The 22830-nt window shown below is 37.6% G+C and overlaps 1 long non-coding RNA gene across 1 annotated transcript in view; it reads left to right on the top strand.

The window, feature by feature from the left end:
- Positions 1-5095: 5095 nt before the first annotated feature.
- Positions 5096-22830, top strand: part of LOC140598665 (uncharacterized) — a 23420-nt gene continuing 5685 nt past the window's right edge. The window contains exon 1 of the long non-coding RNA XR_012001208.1: positions 5096-8865. This is a non-coding gene — a long non-coding RNA (uncharacterized lncRNA). The remainder of the gene's footprint in view (positions 8866-22830) is intronic.

Here is a 22830-nt window from a genome sequence, read left to right as displayed (position 1 = left end):
GAAATAGGATAGAGAGCCCAGAAATAAACTCACATATTATATGGTCAATTAATTTTGAACAAAGCCACCAAAAATAAACAATGAAGAAAGGAAAGTGTCTTCAATAAATGGTGCCAGGAAAACTGGGTATATCCATGCAAAAAAATAAAACTGGGTCCTTGTCTTAAACTACACCCCCAAATTAACTCAAAATGTATTAAAGACTTAAACTAAGACCTGAAACCCTTAAATTCCTAGAAGAAAACATAATGGATAAGTTCCTTGACTTTGGTCTTGACAATAATTTTTTTGGATTTGACACCTAAAACAAAGGCAACAAAGGAAAGAATAAGCAAGTTGGGGCTACATCAAACTAAAAAGCTTCTGCTCAGCAAAGAAAACCATAACAAAATGAAAAGTTAGCCTATGGAATGAGAGAAGATAGTTGCAAACCACATATCTGATAAGAGGTTAATATCCAAAATACATAAGAAATCCATACAACTCAATAGCAAAAAAACAAATAATCCAATCAAAAAAGGAAGAGGACCTGAATAGACATTTTTCCCCAAATAATATACATAAATGGCCAAAAAATACTTGAAAAGGTGCTTAAGATACTAACCATCAGTGAAATGTAAGTCAAAACCACAATGAGATATCACTTCACACCTGTTTGTTGTCACATTATTCACAATAGCCAAGACATAAAAATAAATACAACTTAGTGTCTCTCAATGGATGAATAGATAAAGGAAATGTAATACACACACACGCACAAGGATACAATGGAATAGTATTCAGTCATAAAAAGAAGAAAATCCTGTCACTTGTGACAACATGGATGAAACCAAAGGGCATTATTAATACTAAGTGAAATAAGCTGGATGGAGATAAATCAATGCTGCATGGTATTACTTTATGTGGAATTTTTTAAAAAAAGAAAATTGGCTTCATAAAAATAGAGTAGAATGGTGGTTTCCAGGGGCTGGGTGGTTGGGAATATGGGGAGAAGTTAGTAAAAGGGTGCAGACTTGTAGTTATAAGATGCATAACATCTGAGGATCTAGTGTATTACATGGTAACTATGGTTGATAATACTGTATTGTGTAATTTAAATTTGCTAAGGGAATAGAGTTTAAGTGTTCTCATCATAAAAAAAGATAAATATGTGTGGTTATGAGTGTGCTAATTAGCTGAATGGTGTGATCCTTTCATAATGTTTATGTGTATCAGATTATCACATTGTATTTGCTATACAATTCTATTTGTCAATCATACCTCAATAAAGCTGGGGGAAAAGAGAAATATCTGCATAATTAAGACTGGCTCAGCTGGGAGTAATGTTGGGGCTTTAAGTGGCCCAGGCTGGTAGGGAAGGATGTCCTAAATCCAGATAGTACTCTAATTTGTCACACCCAAAAGGAAGCTTCAGGCTACAATAAGACCAGTGTTTACCACTTGGGAAAATTCAAGATAGGAAATTTTTTTATTTGCAAAGAACTGAACTCATTGTAGCTGGTTCTTTATAAAGGAGAATTTTGAAAGTTTACAGGGACATTTCACAAAAATGAAAGACAATTTTGTACTTTGTTTCAGAAAAACATATGCTTTGATGTAAAGGTCCTAAGGATTGAGTTTTCTCACGTCTGTTTTTTTTTTTTTTTTCCTCTCTAGATGCATTTAAAAATGTTGATTGGTTTCTCTCAGTAATACTACCTTCTAAGACAACCAGTCTGTAAGTGTGTGGCTAAAAATGACCATACCATCTATGACTCACATGACCTCTCAGTTTAAACTTATATGTATCTGATTATATCTATTTTTTTCCTTTGTTCAAACTCTCAAGGAAGGGTACTGATTATTTCCTAGCCAGTTAGTGGATCTTTGTTGCCTTTTTGTGTGTGTTGGGTGTGTAGTTGGCTATGGCTTACAGTGGATCACATGCTAAAACATACTCACCCCTCATCAGGTGTGGGGAAGAAACTTTTCTGAAAAAGGAATGTGGGCTTACTGGTATGCCAGTACTATATCCCAAAGTAAGTCCCAGCAGGACTTCTTTTTAAGCAGTGATATTGCCCTGAATCACAGAGTTATCAAGTGTCTGTCCCCTGTCATCTCTTTTAAGCAGAACTCAAATCAGTGGCTGGGAGTTTGGCTGACGGGATTCAACTACCAGAACAAAGGAATTGGCATATGTGTGGTCGAGGCTTCAGCCCACTAAGCTTAGGTTCAGAACAAAATCCCAATCTCAGAACAGGAACAGGTATGCAAATCAGGGACGGAGGGACAGGTACTATCAAATGGATGGGAAAACATGACATGTCTAATGAAAAGGCTTATGTCTTTGAGTACTATGTGATGCATCGAAATGAGTTGAGGAGCTTAATTTCAGTTCACCTGCCCAGATCTAGTGATCTGCTAAGAGAATTCTTTTGACAGTATCAGGTGGTGAATGTAGTGGAGGGTTAGGTTTGGAAACCTGTGAGGTACTGGGCTCTTAGATGCCTGCATGTACCTGATTCTGAGCCAACTTACAACTGCAGCAGGGACCTAGGTCCTCCTACTTCCAGGCTCAGGCTCTTTCCTTTGTATCCTGCTGCTGCCTTTATAGTTGAAAGACATCACAACATTCTTCTGTATCCTAGAAACAGGGTTTGTCTTGCTGTGACTATTAGATTTTATTTTATATGATCAGGGTAGGTAGGACTTAGGTGAATTTCATGAAAGATTGAATTTTGAATATATGTGTTCATAACTGGGCTCTATCAGTCAGAAAAGGTTAGATTTTAATATTTTTTTCCAGGGACATATGATAACATAAAAATGCTATATATCTATGCTGGATCTTCTAGGGGTTCTCCCATGAGCTTTTCTAACTCTAGGAACTAGGCTAGTTAGGGAGGCAGAGGGAAAGGACACATGGCAAAGCATACCTTGACTCTTAAGCTTCTACCTCAAAGTGATACGTATCAGTAAGTTCATATTTCATTGGCCAAATCAAGCCCTTACTTCACATAGGCAGGGAAGAGTAATCTTACTATAGCCCTAGAAGAAGAGATTCATTCATAAAGTTTAGCATGGAGACGTTTGACTTGTTTACTTCTATATCCTCAGCATTTAGAACAGTGTTTGGTACCTGGTAAGTATTTAAAAATATGCATCAAATAAACAAAGGAAAGAATAAATGTATGAAACTAAAATAACAATTCATATCACCCAGGATTAACCTTGGTTCCTGGACACAGTTCTGAAATTTCTTTGCTAAAACCTTTTAGGAAATAGCTACAGAAAAAAAATCTGTATTTGGGAAAATAGTCTTCAGTATAGATTATTCATGATTGGGAAGCTGTGAGCTGCATGAGTCCTTAGTTGCATTTTATATTGGTATCTGTGTCATATTTTCATGTTTTCTCAAAGGGTGTTTGGCAGGTGAGTTTGAATAGTTGTCTGATTCTCAGGATATTGAAGTGTGGGATGTAGAATTGGGGTTCATTCAGGGATCTCACTACAGACCTGAGAGTAAAATCTCCATATTGACAATTAACTTTGCAGAAGATTTCATGGGGATCCCCTTTTCTCCAAAATTATGGGTCCTCTTGGGGTTAACATTGGTTCTTACATGAAATAGCCAGAAGACTGCATGTACGTGGTTATTCTGGGAGGCCTGGCTCTCAAATCTGCAGGCACATTAAGATTAATGGCCACTTCCATTTTTCTGCTTTGTCCTCAGTAAGCATGGGTCCTTAGAGCCACTTTATGCCAAAAGAACAAATGTCTGCAAGTGCCCCTTCCATTTCTGGGAAATCTAAAACCTGCCCATAACTTGGCTAATTTGTAGTTAATCATGGGGAAGATAATGAGTAGGGAAAATTGAGGGAGCAGGGGACAGAGTTGCTAGGAAACAGATTTACTCCTTACATCTAGACAAATAAACTAAAAAAATGGTGTTAATGAGTCCAGTTACTGACAATCTCAGTTCCAAGGAAGCACACATACAGAAATAGTGTTCCCATGAAAAAGCATCAGTTAGAAACAGAGGCCCTGGGGAAAGGAGTAGAACATGGATATTCAGCACAGAATAGTACTTCTTAGAGTAGATTCGCTGATTAAATGAAGTACTTGATGGAAAGGGTTTACTACACTATCTGCATAAAGGATGTGGTCAATAAATGTTAGTCAAAATAATTATCGGTATTATAAATATATGTTAGATATAAGTTAGTATTAGTCCCATCATCCTCTTATGTGTTCTGGTTCTAGCTTTGCACCCATTGCGAACGTCTTCCATTATTAAACAATTTCTGAGTCTTCATCTCCTCATTTCACCTCCTGTGCATTGATTGCTGGAAGGGTCAATGAGGGAAGATGTGGGTGAGCAATTTATAAACCTCAAGGAATTTTGTGTCTACAAAGGGCATAATTTGTCTGCTTCGTTATTGATAACAGCAATTCCCTGGACCCAAGAGGGATTTTGATATATATCTTTGGGGCTCTTTTCCTGCTATTCTTTCATTTCTCTGCACTTCAAATCCCAGTCTTTTTAGTAGCTGTGAACTCTGATCTCCGTTTCCCCAACCCAGCAAAACTGCTGCTGTCTGCTTGACTATTTTTCTGCATAGCGATTTGGAAAATGCCCTCACAAAGAAGACTGATGTGTGAATTGGGAGGGTTTTACCTCATGTGCTTTCCTTCTCTTGAGGCTCATAGCCTTGCACTGGTTATTGTTCAATGTCTGAAAACAGTTGTTTTATGTATTTTGTTTAGCTTTTTACAGCAGAGGTTAAATCTGATAGTAGCTACTCTACAAAGGCTAAAACCAGAAGTAATTGTAGCTTTCTTAAAACTTTTACTTTATTTTGTTAGGTGAGAAAGCAAAAGTCCTTCAAGTAGACAAGTTAATAAAATAATTACAAATTGTGATACATTCTATGAAGAAAAAATAAAGGCACTAAAACAGAGGTAGAAAGTGGGGAGGGAGGGCAGGATTTGGGGTATGGCGGTCAGAGGAGGCTGCTTTGAGAAGTCTGAAGTTAAGATATAAAGGATGAGCAGGAAAGAAAAAAAAAAAGGAAAAGTAGGACCTTACTTATATAAGCAGAGGTAGGAGGGGAGAACAAAAAAGAATTCTAAATAAACGTATGGACTCTGAATAAGTGGTGCTTGCCAAAATTTACACCACACAAATAAGAGCCAGAATATTACGTTAAACCTGAGTGCCATGTTATAAAATAGAGAACTTGTAAGTGTTGTTAAGCCAAGGTCTCTGGAGACCCTGAAAGGAGAGGAATAAAGAAGTCAAGGCTAGAGCTAGGGATTGGGTAGGGGGCAACATTTGGGCATATCATACTATGAGTGCTATCTTTAAATACCCACAGAGCTATCATAAAGGGGATAAGCAACATTCTCGTGCATGGTTTGGCAAACGACAGCCCAGGGTCAAATCCAGCCACAAAGCCTGCAAAATTAAAAGGATTTTTTTTTTTTTTTTTTTTACATTTTTAAATGATTACATTTGAAACAGTTATATTAGTACCTCTGTAATTTCTTTGATTTTGTTATTCGGCCCACAAAACTTACACTCTTTACCAGGGCCCTTTAAGAAAGTTTGCTGACCCTTGCTTTAGAACAATTGCAGAAATTTAATTTCCTGTAGCAAAAGAAATGAGCAGCAGATTTGGATACAAATTCTCTAAGGGAAAAGTATTTCCTGGATGGGGTCCTGGAGGGGTCTTACTCATAGGCCTTCTCCTTACCCCTCATTTCACACTGGCTAGTTTTCCACCTACTCAGCCCATGCATGAGAGGACATTGTTTGGCTTCTTGAGAAAAATATGGAGGTGCTAGACCAACCAACTGGCTAAGAACTTGATTCTGTGAAATTGGACGGTTTTCTATTTAGTTGAGACAATAGTTTAGTTTGAAAATACCCAGTTACTTATTGTAACTAATACATTGTTTCACCAAATTAAATTACTTTATCATCCCTCAAACTGGATTTAAAGCATAAACTCCTTGAGTAACAGATTAGTATCTGAAATTAATCTACCATAAGTTATTAAGAACCAGGGGGAGAGTTAAAAAAAAAAAAAAAAAAGAACCAGGGGGAGACTAGTTCATAGTATAATAAACCAGGCTAATTCTCCAGAAACTAGGCTTTGGGTCCAGGTATTTCAAAAGGAAAATACTAATTTCAGAGCAGTCTTTTCTAGCAAAAACCGAACAGGTGATAGAATATCCTGAAACACGGTGTACGTATTGTTCCTTTACCAAAGAAGGAGTACAGTCTGATGAGGAGATTAGAAAATAATAGGAAGTATGTAGGACATTCCTAGTACTTAATTATCTTATAACTGGAAGTTTGTACCCTTTGACCCCCTTTGTCCAATTCCCCCCTCCCCTTACCCTATGCCTCTGGTCTTACTCAAGTCTTACTCTTCTTCTATGAATTTAAAAAATTTTCCATATATAACTGAAATCATATAGTGTTTATCCTTCTCTGACTTATTTCACTTAGCATAATGCCTTCAAGATCCATTCATATTGTAACCAATATTAGGATTTCCTTTTTTTATGGCTCACAAATACTCCATGTGTGTATGTGTGTGTGTGTGTGTGTGTACATGTAGACACACATACAACTTCTTCACTCTTTCATCCATCAATGAAACTTTAGGTTGTTTCCATGTATTGGCTATTACAAATAATGTTACTATGAACATGGTGTGCAGATATCTTTTCAAGTTAGTATTTTCACTACTTTTGCTTGTATTCCCAGAAGTGGAATTTCTGATTCATGTGGTAGTTCTATTTTTCATCTTTTTGAGGATCCCCTATACTGTTTTCCATGGTGGCTGTACAAATTTACAATCCCACCAACAGTGTACAGGATTCCCTACTCTCCAAATCCATATCAGCCTTTGTTGTCTTTTATCATTTTTTACAATTATCAGTCTAACAGGGATGAGGTAATATCTCATGGTGGTTTTAATTTGCATCTCCCCAATGACTAGTGATGTTGAGCATCATTTTATGTACCTGTTGGCCTTTTGTATATATTCTTTGGAGAAGAATCTATTCAAGTTCTTTGCTTGTTTTTAAATTGTGTTCTTATTTATATTTTGATTTTGAGTTGTATGAATTCTTTATATGCTTTAGAATTAATCCCTTAATCAGGTATGTGGTTTGCAAATATTTTTTTCCTATTTCGTAGGTTGTCTTTCCCCTTCGTTTATGGTTTCCTTTATTGAACAGATGCTTTTTAGTTTGATGGAGTCCCACTTGTTTATTTTTGCTTTTGTCGGCTTATACTTTAGGTGTCATATCCGAAAACTCATTACCAAGACCATGTCAAGAAGCTTTGTTCCTGTATTTTCTTCCAGGATTTTCACAGTTTCAGGTCTTACGTTTATATCTTTAATCCATTTGAATTTAATTTTTGTCAGTGGTGTAAAATATGGATCTAGTTTTATTGCTTTACATGTGAATATTCAATTTTCCCAGTACTATTTATTAAAGAGACTTTTTTTTTTCTCCACTGAATATTGTTGGCTCTTTTGTCAAATATTAGTTGATCATATATGCTTGGATTTATTTCTGGCTTCTTGATTCTGTTTAATTGGTCTATTTGTTTGTTCTGTACCACTATCACACTGTTTTGTTGATAAAACAAACCAAAAAAATGGCAAGCCATTCTATACTGAGGAGTTTGAATTTAATCTCCGAGAGCAGTGGGGAACTACTGAAAGATATTAACAGTGACATGATTATATTTGAACTTTAGAAAGATTGTTCTGATAGCACAATGGGGAGTTGAGTGGAACAGAGTAAGACCAGAGCTTGGGGGTATGTTAAAATTACTGTTGCAGTTACCCAAGTGATAAGCGACAGTGAAGCATACAGTAGTAGGGGCCATGGGACTAGGGGATGAAATACCAAGGAAGTGAAATTATAGGATTAATTATTGCTTGGACGTATGCAGTAAGTGAGGAAAGAAGGTCAAGAATACCATTTAGATATCTCTTGATGAGATGACTATTCCAGGAAAGATATACAGAAAATTAAACTCAAAGGAAGGAATGATTAGCAGAATAAAACAGTACTAAGAACTATAATGATTTTGACTAAAAAACTGGGGAGGACTTCATGGCAGAAGTGGTATTTGAGATAAGCCTTGAAAGATGGGTAGGTTTTTAAAGGAGAGTCAGCTGTGCTCTTTCTCAGGAGGATGACGGTACTAGAAAATGTGTGGAAAGAGTAAGGTATCTAAGAGAGTCATTTCATAGGTAGGTAAGTGTTTGTAGTCCAGTGTTATTGGCACCCATCTTTTTTTTTTTTTTTTTAAAGATTTTATTAATTTATTTGACAGAGACAGAGAGAGAGAGAGAGCCAGAGAGCACAGTGAGGGGAATGGCAGAGGGAGAGGGAGAAGCAGACTCCCCACTGAGCAGAGAGCCTGGTGCGATGCAGGGCTTGATTTCAGGCCTCTAGGACCATGGCCTGAGCCAAAGGCAGATGCTCAACCACTGAGCCACCTAGGCGCCCTGCCACCCATCTTCTTATTTGACTCTGACGATGTTCACATGATAAAGGCATGGTAAGTAAAATGATCTCCTTTTCAGAGGTAAGATGCCAACTCATGGATAAAATGGTGCTTCCAAGCTACCCTCTTTGTAAGGAGAAGAACCATGACTTGAACCCACATGGTACTGAGTACAAGGCAACATGAAGCTGGATCCAAATGGAAAGCCAATCAGTTGTTGCTCACCTGTCAGAAGGACCTGAACAGAAATAGCTCTCAAGGAAGAAATATTTTAGCAATAGAATCCAGTCATACTTGAGCTGTGTATCCTGGAAGAAGAAACTCTGAAATTGGGAGATCTGAGTGTGAGTATCAGAGGAAATTTCAAGGACCCTGTGAATCAAACAAAACCACTGAAGGGCTTGAGTGGCCTTCATTCTTTTCTCCTGGGAAGCAGTAGCTTGCATATTGGCCATTTGGAAAGATATGCCATGAATCCAGGTATTATAATTGTTGTTATCATTAGTTATAGTACAATATAACTTTATTTTGTTGCCAAAATTATTCTACTTGGCTATTGGGAACTTTTCAAGTTGTTTTCTGTGTTCTTTTGGCCTACCTTCATCATCATGGGTATTTATTTATTTTTTTAGTACTTTCTTACTTTTTGGCACTACAAGATGTTTCAGGCTCATCTTATAGATTTCCTGTCCCTAGAATTAGTCATTTTTACAAGGAAACTTTTTTTCTGTTTTGTTTGTTGTTTTGGTTGGTTTGTTTTTGGGTTTTTGTTTGTTTGTTTTTGCTGAATGATATTAGAAACCTGAGTTTCTAAGCTGAGCGCTGGTGTGCTTTTTGCAGCCAGGGTGCCATTGCTTCCAGGCACTCTAAGCTGACAAAGCAAGGAAATACATGTGTGCATACCAATTGGTATCTATCTGTCTATTATCTATCTATCTATCTATTTATCTATCTATCTATCTATCATCTATCTAGCTAACATCTCTATGAATACTTCTATATTTGACCATCTCTATCTATATTAAACTGAATTAAAGGCTCATACTGATGTCTTTAATGCTAAACCACTACCACATGGATTATTTTATTCTCCTCCCCTTGATTATGCATAATTTCTGATTTCAACCATGAAAAACCTGGCTCTCACCATCTGTCACTCAGTTAGTTATTTAATTGTTCAAATCCAGTATATATGCTTAATGGTTTCAGAGTTGACTTGTATCCCCATGGGGGGGGGGGCGGATTATCAAGTAGAGGACAGTGCTTATGTATACAGTTCCTTTTGCCTTTGCTCTTATAGAGTCCATCAATTTCTAGGTAGGTTTATCCTATCCTCATACATTGTACCCCAGTTAGATTCTGTGGCCACATTATGCATTCCATCCTGAGATTCCCTGATCCTAAACCATGTTTTAAATTTGCATATGTTAGTTTCATTCTGTGTCCTATAAAGTTTTATAGGTTTTGACAAATGCATAATATCACATATCCACCAGTACAGTGTAATACAGAATAATTTCACTGACCTAAAAAAAATCCTTCTCCCCAAACTTCAGGAAAGAAACAATTTATGTGTTTACCAACTCTGATTTTGCCTTCCATAATGTAATATATATTGGAGTCTCTTGGACCATCCCCAGGTTTGATGATTCACTAGGAAGACTCATGGGACTTAGCAAATAGTACTCTCAGCTAAGATTTATTACAAAATACAAAATAAAAGCAGCAAAAGGAAAAGGCACATGGGGGCAAAGTCAGGATAAAAGGCACAAACCTCCAAGAGTTCTCTCCCAAAGGAGTCACACAGGGTGTGCTTAATTCCCTCAGCAGTGAGTTATGATGATGTGTATAAAATGTTACCCACCAAGGAAACTAACTAATGACTCAGTGCCCAGAGTTTTTATGAGAGGTTTGTCGTATAGGTACACTCTGTATAGCATGTACCAAAATCCTGGATGCGTGGAAGAAAAAATGTCCAACTCACACCATATTGTTTGCACAGGAAGTTTAGACACAGTGATCCACTCTTATGAATTCTTGGAATGGTGGGAACCCCCTTTGAAATCCAAGTCCGGAAACACCAGCCAAGCAGCAACCTTGTAAGCCACGTCTTTCTAAGGAAAGCAGTCTCAGGCCTCCTTTGTTAACTCTTTTATGTACATCATGTGAATGAGGTTATATAATATATAGTCTTTTCAGACTGACTTCTCTCACTTAACAATATGCATTTAAAATTCCTTCATGTCTTCACATGGATTGATAGCTTATACCTTTTTATCACTGAATAGTGAGTGTTCATTGTTTGGACATACCACAATTTGCTTACTCATTCACCTATTGAAGGATATTTTGGCTGCTTCTAGCTTTTAGAGATTATTAACAAAGCTGCTCAACATTTGTGTGCAAGTTTTTATATGGACCTGAGTTGTCTAACCAGTTGTGTACCTAGGAGCATGATTGCTTGATTGTGTGGTAAGACTATGTTTAATGTTACAAAAAACTACCACACTGTTTTCTGGAGTAATTGTAGCATTTTGCTTTTTTTTTTTTTTTTTTTTTTTACCAGCAATCAGTGAGAGTTCCCATTGCTTTTCATCTTTGCTAGCAATTGATATTGTGTATTTAAAATGTTCTATTTTAGCCATTTTATTTTATTTTTAAATATTAATTTATGATAGACAGAGAGAGAGAGAGAGAGAGAGAGAGGCAGAGACACAGGCAGAGGGAGAAGCAGGCTCCATGCCAGGAGCCCGATGCGGGACTCGATCCCAGGACTCCAGGATCGCACCCTGGGCCAAAGGCAGGTGCCAAACTGCTGAGCCACCCAGGAATCCCCCTATTTTAGCCATTTTAATGGTGTGTGGTAGTAGCTCCTTGTTTTAATTTCCACTTCCTTAATGAAAGTGATGTTAGACATCTTTTTTTTTGCCATTCTATACCTTCTTTGGTGAAGTAGGTATAGAACATTCTGCTTGTTTTTAAATTAGGTTTTTTATTATTTTACTGAGTTTGAGTTTAAAAATTTTTGCATGTTTTGGATACAAGTCCTTTACAAATATAACATACTCTCCTAGTTTGTGGCTTTTCTTCCCATTATCTTAACAATGGCTTTCATGGACTGAAAGGTTTTAATTAAAAAAAAAAATTCGACCTAACAATTTTTCTCTCTTCTAGGTCATACTCTTGGTGTTATGTCTAAAAACTCATCACCAGACTTAAATTCCCTATATTTTATTTTAGATGTTTTATAGTTTTTCTTTTACATTTTTATGATCCATTTTGAGTTAATTCTTGTGTAAGGTATGAAATTGTAAGGTTTGTATGTAGGTTTGTTGTTGTTGTTGTTGTTGTTGTTTTGCATATAGGTTTCCAGTTGTTCCAGCATCATTTGTTGAAAATAATATTCTTTCTCCATTGAATTGCCTTTGTGCCTTTGTCAAAAATCAGTTGACAATATTTGAGTTTATTTCTAAACGCCCTGTTCTGTTCCATTAATGTGTGTTTCTATTCTTTCACAAATAGCATGCCTTCTTCATTACTATAGTTTATAATAAAGCTTGAAATAAGGTAGTATGTCTTGAAGACATTCTTCATGTGTTGGCTACTCTAGATCTAGATCTGTTACTTGTCCATGTAAACTTTAGAATTTGTTGATATCTAAAAAATAGCTTCCATAAGTATATTTTTTATTACAAGGCTTTGCAGAACCCTAAGTATACTAAAGTGCATTCTGAATATCTAAGAAGGATATATACTTTGCAGCATTTCCCAAACTTATTTGACTTCAGTATTCTTTTTTTTTCTAGACTTACATTGCATGACATCAATGGTAATTCCCTTCTTTTGACAAAAGGAAACAGTAAAGATCACAGAGGAGAAAATGTCTTGCTCTAGACTAGATTAATAATTTAATAAGATCAAGTCCTGGACTAGAAACCTATTCTTTTTCATTTTGTGGATATAATTTATTTTGGTCACATCTGTACATGACATACATTTCTACCTTCAGATAATTTTGTAGTTATTATAAAAGCTCAGAGAAGCATAATATAGATATTTTTTATTTTGAAAGATTTCAATGCTTCATGCCAGATGAATGGGTTTTCATTTAACTTACTCTCAAATAATAGTGAGTAAATCTGACTATGTATTATATATAATAATTTTTTCTTATTCAGATTATTTAAAATTATACAATTTAATACTAGGGATAATAATAACATAAATCTTATTATCACATGCTTTTAATGTTTATTGATACCTATCCAATAAACATGGTGGGATTGGGGGCACACTCATTGAAAACCATAAATGATAGTGGATTGAAGATACTAAAGTGGTTATGAAGCCCACCAATCTCACAGAGCCTTTATTTTTTCTTTTTAATAATAAATTTATTTTTTATTGGTGTTCAATTTGCCAACTTACAGAATAACACCCAGTGCTCATCCCATCAAGTGCCCCCCTCAGTGCCCATCACCCATTCACCCCCACTCCCCGCCCTCCTCCCCTTCCACCACCCCTAGTTCATTTCCCAGAGTTAGGAGTCTTTATGTTCTGTCTCCCTTTCTGATATTTCCTACCCATTTCTTCTCCCTTCCCTTCTATTCCCTTTCACTATTATTTATATTCCCCAAATGAATGAGAACATACAATGTTTGTCCTTCTCCGATTGACTCATTTCACTTTTATTGGTTTTGAAATTCATTCTGTTGATACTTCTCACTCTCCTCAGGGTCATGGGTTTATGCTTTCTTCCTCTCTTTACTTAAATAGGGCTCTACTAATGAGTGATTCTGAAAGGCTTTCCCTAAGAGGGCTAAATTATTGGTTCCTCAGTTGAATATTGGTTTTCTTTCTAAGCTCCATCAACTTATTTAAGTACTTCTGAAGAGTCAGTGAAGGGATCCTCAAGGTCCATGGCCTGAGTGGTTTACAGAAATGACACAGTGTTTATCTCTTTAATACCTCAGCTCTTTGCTTGGTTTATATCTTGTTACATTATGTTTTCCGGGAAACTTCAGGGTGGTACCAATGGTTGGATCTGTTGGTGGACTTGTAGCTTTATTTATATAACTGGATTAACAGTACCTAATCATAGTCTGAGCAAATGTTCTGTCATAAGTAGAATGGTAGCCTCAAAAAAAGGTTTGTCCAAGTCTAAACACTTGGTACCTGTGAATGTGAAAAAGGGTCTTTACAGATGTAATTAAGTTAAGGAGCTTAAAATGGGATCATCCTGGATTATCCTGGTGGGCCCTAAATTCAATGGCAAGTGTCCTTATAAGAGATAGAAAACGAGAAGGCACTGGAGGAAGAGGAGAAGTTCATGTGAAGATAAAGGCAGAGGTTCGAGTTATATGGCCACACGCCAACGAATGTCCAGCACCAACAGAAGCTGGAAGAGACAAGGAAGGATCCTTTCCAGGCTTAGAAGGGAGCCTGGCTCTGCCAGCACCTTGATTTTGGTCCCTGGCTTCTAGAACTGTGAGATAATAAATTTCTGTTCATTTTTTTTTTTTTTAACAATCTGTAGCAATTTGCAGCAGGAAATATACCTTCACAGGAAATATACCTTCTCTTTCAAAATTTCCAACTTAAGTTTTGAAACATTCAGGGCATCTTTCTGGTAGTTTAAGGTTTGTCAACCCAGAAGAATCACAAGGTGAGAGTCTAGCTCTGTGAGGGCAACAACATCTGCTCCTCATCATGTCCACATGCCTGGGTAGCTCTTGATCATCTTGTCATCATAGGTGCAATATTATGATTTTTAGAAAAGATTTTATTTATTTATTCATGAAAGACACACAGAGAGAGGCAGAGACACAAGAAGAGGGAGGAGAAGCAGGCTCCATGCAGACAGCCTGATGTGGGACTTGATCCTGGGACTCCGGGATCACTCCCTGAGCCAAAGGCAGACTCTCAACCATTGAGCCACCCAGGCATCCCCAATATTATGATTTCTAAGAAATATGTATTCGGTCAGGCAGATGATCAAAATGCTTGGTCTTTGTCTATGGTTTCTGGCTCGCAGATCCTAAAACCCTTGGAATTTCCTGCAATAAGAATGGTGAGGTGCCCACAAGTCACCTAAAAGCCTTCAACTAACCTAAGGTTGGGGGTCTGGCTGATGGGAGAACCATCCTTGTGATTGAAGGGTTGGAACCTTCAGTCCTTTCGCCCATACCTTTGGGGAGTGGTGAGGGTCTGGAGATTGTTTTCAATTGCCAATGGCCAATGATTTAATCAACCCATGCCTATGGTAATGAAGCCTGCATAAAGCCCAGAAAGGACAGGGTACAGAGAGTTTTGGGGTTAGTCAATACATGGCAGTGCAGGGGAAAAATGCCTGGGGACAGCATGGATGCTCCCTACCCTTTCCTCACACTTTGCCTATGTGTCTCTTCCATCTAGCTGTTCCTGAGTTAAATCCTTTTGTAATAAATCGGCAATATAGTAGGGAAATGTTTCTCTGAGTTCTGCAAATTGCTCTAGCAAGTTAATTAAACCTGAGAAGGAAGTCTTGGGAATCTCTGATTTATAGCCAGTTAGAAGTACAGGAAACAACCTAGACTTGTGGTTGGCATCAAAAGTGTCTGTAGGAGGCACAGTCTTATGGAACTTAACCTATGAGATCTCGTGCTATTTCCAGGTGGACTGAGTTGAATTATAAGACCTTGAAAATTGCTTGTTAGTGTGGAGAAACACCCCTTCCCAAAAAACAGACATGACTTATCTATGTTTTTAATCCACTTATTCATGTTGCTCAATTCTTAGGTTTGTTTGTTTGTTTATTTAAACTTGATCATTTTGGCAATAGAGAGCAACTCTTGGATGATAAAATATTCATGTCCATAAGTGGCTGAAGACACGTTTTACTTGTGTATGTGAAATATATATATTATTTTACATATTCTTACCACTGAAAATTCTTGCTCCTAGTACTTTGGAAAGAGACTTAAGAGCACGCTGCTGATTTTGACTCTCAGAGGCTGAAAACAAACTCTAACATTGTAAGAAAATCTTGTTTTTTTTTTTTTATAACTATGCTGTTGAAATACAAAAATAGCATTAGATTTTACTCATTACTTTCTCTTCATTTTATTGTCATACTATTTCCTGCACTTTTGCGACAGCTGAGTAACTGTTTACCTTTTCCTAGTTTACTTTTAACAGTCTGTTCTACATATAAACAACTGAATCTTTGTAAATCTCTCAAATACTTTGATAAAGTATTGCCACCCCTTAAATGCTTTATCCTGTTTTCAAATATCTACAAAGGGAAGCCTAAACTGCTTAAATTGGCCCTAGCCAATCTTTTCAGCTTTATTCCCACCTGCTTATTAGAGAGATCTTCCTGACCCTTAGACAATGCTTCTCAAAGTTTAATGCACCCAGGAGTCACTTGGGGGCTCTAGCTATACTGCAGATTCTGATTCAATAAGTTTGAGGTGGGGACCTGGGTTCCTGCCTTTGTAACAAGTTTTCAGGTGATGGTGATAAAGGTAGTTCAAGAACCCAGTCTGAGGAGCAAGACCCTGACAATACGCCCTTCTGCTATATGACCCATCATATTTCATTGTTATATGTTTAGTAGCTGTCTTTCCCTTACTGGTGATTATGTCCCAGAGGACTATAGACCGTATCAGACCTGTTAGTTTCACTGTTAAATCCCTTGGCACCTATCAGAATGAATCTGAGATTCTTAATACTCTGCTTTGGAAAGGACCTAATTTCCCCCTTTTCTTTAAACTGCAGGCAGTGAATTGAATCCAGAGAAGGAAAGTGACCTCTCCAGGATAATACTGTGAATTTAGTGGCAAAGCTGGGATGAGTAACTGAAATAAATACCTACTGTGGCACAAAACTTCAAGTAAAGTTCTTAGGACAAGTAGCACATTATTCAGAACTTGCCCCCCAGGTATTGGATACTTAACATAGAACTCCCATTGCAAGCCCTTTGGCAAATTGCAAATGTCTGAGAGAAGACAAGAAATACCTCTGGGGCATTTCTCAGAGTCCATGGAGGCTCTGCAATTAGACTAACAGCTTATAGAATAAGTAGAGTGTAGCCAATTGAGAAGGATTGACCTAATTCTTCCTTTTTAATTACCTTAATTTTATGCATCAGGTAATTAATTGAATGACTTAGTGATTACAGATATTTTCTTTATCTCCAGCCAGGAATGAAAACAAGTTGCCTCAGAAACATAGGTGGGGGTAGGAAGAGCAATCAAGGTATTGGCTACTTGATGGGAGTCTGCATGGACCTATGCTGTAATAAAAAATCATTGTTGTCTCATATCTATCTGAGCAATGTACTTGTCTGCCTACTAGGAGGAAAATGCAGGTAATGCCCCAAAATAGCTTGCAGGACTAGACTAGGGTTTCTCAACTTTAGGGCCAGATAAAGATAATTCTTTGTTTCCGGGAGCTATCCTGTCTATAGGATGTTTAGTAGCATCCTTGACCTCTACCCCGTAGGTTCCAGTAGCCATTCTCCTCTGCACACACACACACACCAAGTTTATGTTACAAGGCAAAATGTCTCCCAACGTTGCCAATTGTCTCCTGGGGGAGAAAAGAAAACAAATCATCCCTGCTTGAGAACTGGACTAGACCATTGGTCAGGCTAAGTATGTCCACAGGACTGTTGGATATAGCTTCGTGAGTTGTACAGTAACAATTCTACAGAGTGCTATTGTCATAGATTTCAATACTATTTCGGGGAAATTTTTTCAGATTTTGATAGTAATCTGCAACCTAAGATTTTGGCCTTTAATAATGAATCTTTATAGAATAAGAGCCTCCCACATTTGCAAAAGTTATCTGCCTATCAGAATATCTGGTGACTTTAATGTCTTAAGAAGATGAGCCATTAGTCACCTTGATCTCCACAAATTTTCATGTCTTCTGTCCTACCTCATCCTAGTCCTTGTGGTCATCAGTAACTGTATCACCTCATTTCAAGTATCTTTCTCTCTAATCGCCAACCTTTGTGCCTCTGCATTATCATCTAGTTCTCCCAACAATATATAGACACCACCAGGTTTCCAGTTTGACATCACCATTTTGCACTACTGACCATGCCCCTCTTACGCTATTTGTTTCTTTACCCAATTCAGACTTTCTTATTCCTCATGGTCATCATTCCCCTGTGAAAACCCTCAATAACCTTGCCTTACCAACCCCTACAATGTGTTTGCCTGGCTCAACCCAATGTAGATCGAATCTAATTATTTACCTTGTCTGTATCTGTATCTAAACAGATAAACATCTGCACCTAAATGGAAAAGACACATACGGTGTAGTGACTAATCCATTGCAGTTTAAATTCAAGACCACAAACCTCAAAGGGGCAATCGCACCGCCTAACATTCCCACCATGATGACTGTTTTCTCCTAAGACAACTCTTTTATATTTCACTTCCTCAGATGTCTTACCAGGCCTGTGCTCTCACTCTTATCTGACAACTGCCTGAAAGATAGAAGCGGAGGGAACTCTCACATACATGTTATCAAATTTGGAACATAACTCTCTTTGGACCTCAATTCTCTATCTTCTTTCATTGCTTCTGTCAAGGGCTAGTCTCCTCCTGTGCTCTCTGTCCCAGCTCCTGTAACTTCCTCAAGCACATCCTTTTGGTAGTCCTCCATTCCTGCATCACAGTTTCTTCCTTTTACCAAATCATTCCTATTGCATCATTGCATATAAATACATTGGTTTCTCACATTTTACATCACCCATTCATGATCCAAATTATATTTATTCTACCACCATCTCTCTCTTTCAATAGTAAATCTTAAAAGTTTCATCTATATTCACTGGATCTGGGTTCTTATCTCCCATTACTACTTCATGCACTCCAATCTGGTTTTTATATTACTTTTAAAAACCATTCCTGTCCATGATCATCATGTTGCCAAAACTAATGGAAACTTCTCTGAACTTCTTACTCACCATTTACTGTAGCCAGTCTCTGTTTCATGAAACTCTTCTCTTGGTGTCTAGGATATCACCCTCTCATAATACTTTTCTTCTTCTTTATATATCCTCCTTTATTTTTATTTTATTTTTGGTTTCAATTCTACTTTTAATTGTTAGAGTTCTCTACTGATTGGTCTGCCTACACATTCTCCTACAGTGATCTCATCCACCCCATGGCTTTAAATATCAAATGGATGAAGATGACTCCCAAATCTTTATCTGCATCCTGTATTCTTTTCTGTGGTCCAGATTTATATATCCATCTGACTCATTACTATTTATAATTGAATGTATGAAGGCATGTCAAATTAGCATTTTCAAAACAGTTTTTGAATTTTTCCTTCCTTTCTTTCCATGCTCCCCCCAAGACTTTCTCCTGTCATTAAATGGCACCTTCACCCACCCAAGCCCATTCAGAGCCCACTCAGAGAACACTCTGGCCCCAACCCCAGGAGTCAACCTGGATATGTTCCTTACTTTCATTTCTGACTTACAGTACTTTTTCACGGTGTTTCATTCTATTTCTGAAAAAATATCTTGTCTGGTCAAAGAGAAATAGCATCAAAAACTTAGTAAAGGTGGCAAGACACATCTTATTCAAGCTTTATTCAGTAGGTGACAGAGATTCTAGTATAAACTGAACTCAACTCCAATTAAGATGAAGGTAACAGGGGCACCTGGGTGGCTCAGTGGTCGAGTGTCTGCCTTTGGCTCAGGGTGTGATCCCCGGGGTCCTGGGATGGAGTCCCATGGCAAGCTCCCTGAAGGGAGCCTGCTTCTCTCTCTGCCTATGTCTCTGCCTCTCTCTGGGTGTCTCTCATGAATAAATAAATAAAATCCTTAAAAAACAAATAGGACAAAGGTAACATTTTTAAAGGGAAGACAGAGAGGGAACAAGAAGGGACTAGGGGCTGTGGGAAATGGAAAACAACAGAGAGGAATAAGTGGAGAATTACCCAAAATGATTTGGCAGTGTGAATTGGAACAATGCGCATTTTGTGGTTTGGCAGTATTGCCTTTTATTTTTTTTATTTAGCAAAGACTCACCACTGGAGCTAGGGTCACCTTTAGAGACATGGCCCTAGTACAGGTAGAAGCCAGGCTTAAAGTGTGGTCAAGTCTCTTAGCACACTGTTTGTTCAAGTCTTTTGTGCCATATGGCTGCTTACAGTTTACACCCTCTTGATTATTACCACCTTGTCAATCATTTATCATCTGGATTTTTGAAGGAGGCTCTTCAGCGGTCTCCTTGCATACATTCTTGCCCAGTGCCAATTAAATCATGTGTTCATTAGTCATTAAGGACATGCAAGTCAAAACCACAATGACATATCACTACATACCCATTCCAGTGGCTATGAAAAAAACATACAATAATGAGTGTCAGTGAGGATGGAAAGATTGTAACCCACTGCTGGTGGGAACATAAAATGGTAGTCACTTTGGAAAAGCTTGGAAGTTTCTTAAAACATTAAACATCGAGTCACCATAAGACTGAGCAGTTCTATTCCTAGGTATCTACCCAAGAGAAATGAAAACATAATATGTCTACACAAAAAAATATATCAAATGTTATTATCTGACCATTGGAGATCAGCAGAGAGACTCTACTTCTTGTTCATTCAGAGACAGAATAACAAAGCAGCCACCATTCCTACCAACAATTGTTAGTTGTTGTTCCAGAGGGAAAACATTACTCTAGTAGATCTTACATCAGTAATTAAGTGATACACATTACCTCTGGTCACAATTTAGAAGTTAAAATTAATCACAAGTCTTCACCTAACATTAGAACAAGGAAGTGCAATCCTGGGAGGTGGAGAACCAGCAATGGTCAGCAAGCATACCAGTGACTCCATTGTCTGTGACCTTGGCTTGGTATGATTTTTCTTCATCTCTGTGCAGAGCTGGCTCCTTCTCATCCTTTTAGCTCTCAAGACTTCTCTGACAGAACTGCTGTAAGAAGTTCATCCCAAGCAGTATCTCTACCTCTTGCACAACCCTTTTGAGCTCTTTCTCCCATCCCAATGTGTTATGACACCACTTGTTTTATGGTCTGAAATTGTTTAGTATATTTCTTTGCCTATTTTACTATTGACTAGCTCTTCCCACTACAACATAAACTTTTGGAGGCGTAATTTGTATACTGTTTTATTCATTACTGAATCCCCAGCTTTCAGAACAATGCCTGGCAAGCTCATAAGAGAAAATTAATAAATATTCATTAAATGAATGAGCATGCTTTTTTTTTTAACCTCCCTAGCATTTTCATGCTGTACTTTCTTCTTCTTCTTTCAAGCAAAATACTAGGCATTCTCTAATGTTTAGCTTAATGTCATGGGCTCTGTAAAGCCTTCACCTAATCAGAGGTAATGTTTAACTTAACCACACTCTCAAAAAATTTTACTTATTAGTTTTTTTTTAATTTTTTTTATTTTTTATTAGTTTTTTTAAAATAGCAGATTCCCTTACTTACAGCTTTCAACCTTTGCATGACTCCCCATTATTTCCTATTCCATACTTTGAATTAGATTTAAGAACCTTATTAAAGTGAAGTATTATGTCTACAAGTAGTTTCCATTCCAGGGGCCAGCTCACCTAACAAATATTTTTTGAGTACCTATGTTCTAGGCAGTGTTCTAGGTGCTGGGGATAGAGCAGTAAGCAACAGAGAGTCCCTGCCCTCATGAGACTTATTTTCTACTGGGACAGATGGCCCAACCAACAAATAAAAACATGACATTATTAAGATGTGGTAAGTATTTTGAAAAAAATTAAAGTAGAATAAGAGAAATAGACAGCAAAGAGGGAATGTTGGTCACAGAAAGCTTTTCTGAAATGTGATATTTGAATAGAGAACTGCGTGAAGTGAATATGTAAGCCACCAAAACATCTGCAAGAAGTGTACTGTAGGCAGAGGGGACAGCAAGCACAAAGGCCATGAGATAGAAGTGAGATAGAAGAAGACTATTATGATGTGGGTGGAGTGGGATTGGGACCACATTGCTTGCAGAACTTTCTGTAGACTGAGGTAGTCATTTTGGGTTTTGCTCTAAGGGTGTTGGGATGTATTACTAGATTTTGAACAGATCAAGACTTTTTAAAGCATCTAATCAACCATCACTCCATCTTCTTTGTAGAGAATAGTCTGTGAGGGAGGAAAGTGGAACCAAGAAAACTGGTTAAGAAGTTTTTGATAGGTCAAATGAGGGAGGATGGCTAAGATTAGAATGATAGTGAAATGTTTGGTAAGTGGCTGGAAGGTGAGTATAGCATCCAGGGAGCCAAGTGAAGAAAGTGTTTCAGTAAGGAGCAGGACCAAATAAATCAATGCTTTGGGGAAGTTAAGCAAAAAAGGTCTTAATAATTGACACACAGAGTCATTGGTCGGCTTAATAAATGTAGTTTCCCTGGAGTAGTGCAGACTAAATCCTGACCAGAGTGATTGCAAGAAAAGATGGAAGCTGAGAAGTGGTGGCAGAAAATATAGACTGTGATGGAATTTTACTATAAGAGGAGCAGATACATGGAGGGCAAGTATACACTTTGCATAAAAATGATTACTTAATGGATCAAAATTCAAAATGAACACTCAGAAGGAAAGAGAAGGGAATGAATTTATTTGTAATTATTGGTCATTCACTCTAATCTTAGGTAGAAACTTGAGGTCTTCCATTTAAGAAGACCTTCACTCTCTACTGTCTTCTCTCTCTCTGCTTCTTTAATTTCTCTCTGTTCCCAGGGAGCAGAAAGACCTACCCTATAAATCAGGGAGGAAGGAAAGAGACCCTAAGGACCAGGCAGTCCATGTTGCTAGCAATAAAGGTTCTAGAGGAAAGCATAAAGGGAAAATCTGTAGCTATGTTCTAGGCAAAGCTTTTGTGTCCCTTTTAGAATTGTTCCTTCTTATGGCTATCTTGTCTTGGCCATGATACTCTTTTCTTTTTGGATTTCTGCCCAGTGTTTCTGAATTTCACTTTCCAGAAAGCCAGTTATCCTGGCCAGAACTCTTAATTGAAGATAAAAACGAAAAAGAAAGGGGGTGGGGGGAAGGCGGGGAGAAGGATGGAAGAGAGAGAGTAAGAGAGACAAAACAATAAAAAACAAATTTTAAAACCCAGCTCTAATTGATTTAGTTTAAAATGAGGAATCAATTCTTTTCATTTTTTCCTCCAATATTTTTCCTTAGTGAAGAAATACGACCTTTAAAAAACAGTATCAGGTTATGGACCTAGGAGAAGACGCCCCTCACCCCCCAAAAATTCCTTTGACTGTTTTTAGTCTTTACCAGGAGTCAGCAAAAAATAACTCAGAGGCCACA

This window comes from Vulpes vulpes, chromosome 4 (genome assembly GCF_048418805.1).
Source record: "Vulpes vulpes isolate BD-2025 chromosome 4, VulVul3, whole genome shotgun sequence".
In the NCBI taxonomy this organism is placed as follows: Eukaryota; Metazoa; Chordata; class Mammalia; order Carnivora; family Canidae; genus Vulpes; species Vulpes vulpes.
The sequence above is the reverse complement of the archived record's forward strand: the minus strand, read 5'-3'. Positions and strand labels throughout refer to the sequence as shown.